General features: G+C 34.2%; 1 long non-coding RNA gene across 1 annotated transcript; it reads right to left on the minus strand.

The window, feature by feature from the left end:
• Positions 1-346: 346 nt before the first annotated feature.
• LOC149139258 (uncharacterized) lies at positions 347-1,306 on the minus strand. Its single transcript, XR_016264472.1, has 2 exons — positions 1,089-1,306; positions 347-858 (listed from the first exon to the last, which is right to left on the minus strand). It is a non-coding gene; the product is annotated as an uncharacterized LOC149139258 (long non-coding RNA).
• Between the last annotated feature and the right edge of the window lie 1,223 nt (positions 1,307-2,529).

The following is a 2,529-nucleotide window of genomic DNA, read 5'->3' on the forward strand; positions in this document are numbered from 1 at the left end:
CAACCATTCCCAAAAAAAAAAAACTAATTTATCTAAAAACCTCCACCATTCTAATTCTAATTCTAACAAATACTATACAAACCCATCGTAAAATGGAAACATTTATCCAGAGAAACATAAATGATTATGAAAAAGATTATTATGAATACGTAACCGTAACCATGTCAAAATCATTCACTATCAACTAACTTACCTTAAACATGCACAATTATTTTTTTATAACACAAACAATCAACTAATTTGTTCATGGTGGTTTCTGAATTTAAAGTAACACCGCCACCGTCCTAAATTTTAAGACATCCAATACAAAACATGCTAAATTTTAAGACATTTATACACAACATAATTAACATAAAACTTCAGTTATTCTTATTCCTGTACGGACATCGGAGATTATTATGAATACAAAATGACATTCACTGTAAACTAACCCACCCACCATGAGAATGAACAACAATCCCTTGGTTTGGGCTGAGTGGAATGGAAAGTGCTCAAGTGCGTAAAAGCTATACAAATATGCATTAAAAACCCAACCAGCATTAACTCCCACAAGGGACTCTACAGCAGAGCCTGGATGGCACACACATACCAAACGTTTAACATGTCTTCCTGTTCACTCGGTCTGTACCAGCGTTCCTCTTTCTTCCTCTTCTTTGCCTCCGGCCATCTCATATCACAATACCGGCAACCTCTGTTGGCGTTCGGATCCCTCATCAGCGTCGGTGAATCTCATAGAATCCGTGGCAGGTTGGGATGTAGCTGCGTCGTTGTGAAACTGAAGTGGCGTGTCCTCTACAATCCCTCATCAACTGGACAGAGTGTGTAGGCTTTAAAGTCACATCAACGAATCTGCAGGGGCTATAGATAGAGGGGAGGAAACCACAGAGTAAAATAATTAATTTGATATGATCGGTTGTTCATTAAATTGCATTGATTCTATTGCTATTGCTCGAAGTTATATGATTAAATTCATTCAAAAGCGTCAAGAAAGATATGCTAATCTCAAACATGAATGACTAACAATTTCTAAATTAAAATTCTAACCTGACTGACACTTCCTTCTTAAATTTAAATCGTATATAAACTACCTGAACCTAAAGACTTTTGAATGTAACTTGCAGTAATTATCTCCAACATCTCTCTTCCTCTGCTGCAGAGGGACTCAGAAGGATCAGCGATGATGATGAGGAAACCGGAATCCAACAGTGATTGTTGAATATGGTGATATGAGTGAACAAGAGACAAAGAAGAGCAGGAGAACAATGTACAGGGAGTATCTCATCGTTGATACATATATATATAAAAGAAAAACCTCTATCAATTTTCCTTTTCGTAGATCACTCTCGAGTGGCATTTCATACGTACCGATGACAAACACCGCCTCATTAACCGACTAACCAATATCCAATTAATATCAATAAATAATATCTAGTCAGAAGGCGGCCACAGGGATATGAAATTAATATCAATAAATAATGTTTAGTCAGAAGGCGGCCACATGCGTATCTTATGGAAATCAAATATTAGGTACATCTTTTTACATGGGATTGAACGAATTGTAATATAAATTTTACAATTTCAAGTATTTTAGTAATAAAACTTCCTGTGATGGTGAAGATAAAGATTGATATGACTTGACATGACAGAAGATAAGGATAGGAATATGAAAGAGAAAATAATATCACAAAGAGAGAGGCCACTGTGTCGGGTTCTCGATATTTTGGACACAAAAATATCAAAAAACCAAAAGGCTCCAGAGTGCGGTCCCTGAAATCTTGAGGTGGCGTTGATTTATTGGTAAGACAAACAAGAAGGAACCAAAGGCGGGCGGTTGAAGCTGGGGAACTTGTCCAAAGGCAGCGGAACATGTCGAAAGGCCGTTGAAGCTGGACACGTAACTTGACGGCAAGGCTTATTTCCTGTGTTATAGGATATTTAATATACCAATAACTGTTTCTGGCATCTGACAATTTCTCGGCGAGCGCATCCATCTTGACGTCTTTTCCGCTCTTCGGCCAGGGATATCTCTGTTTCTTTCCACTCACCGTAAGAGGTGACAGAATTATACATATTACAGGGAAAATATAAGATTTTATTTTTTATTTCTTTTTACTTTTAATTACTTTATTTTTTTTTAATTATATAAATTTATGATTTTTTATATGAATATCAAAATATTTTATTTATGAATAAGAGTGAGAGTAAAATATTTTTACCATATTTGTTCAATGAAATTAGGATTATTGATGTTTTATAATGATTTTCATTAAAACTAACCAATTATGTATATTCATTTTTGGTTTTAGTTATAATTGACATTGTTTTTTATTTAGAGAATATTTTACATTTATTTTTAAAAGGCACATGTGTAAACTCTATGTTAATCACTCTTTTAATTGTTTTATATAATATATACATAGTTGACACACACACACATTATTTTTGTAAGTAAAATTTCATTAGATTACTAAGAATTTACATAGAGTACAAATATATCGATATCGATTTTTCTGTGGACAATGTCTAAAT

Source organism: Pinus tabuliformis, chromosome X (genome assembly GCF_031772625.1).
Source record: "Pinus tabuliformis cultivar Carrire ecotype Pingquan chromosome X, CPIR1, whole genome shotgun sequence".
Lineage (NCBI taxonomy): Eukaryota > Viridiplantae > Streptophyta > Pinopsida > Pinales > Pinaceae > Pinus > Pinus tabuliformis.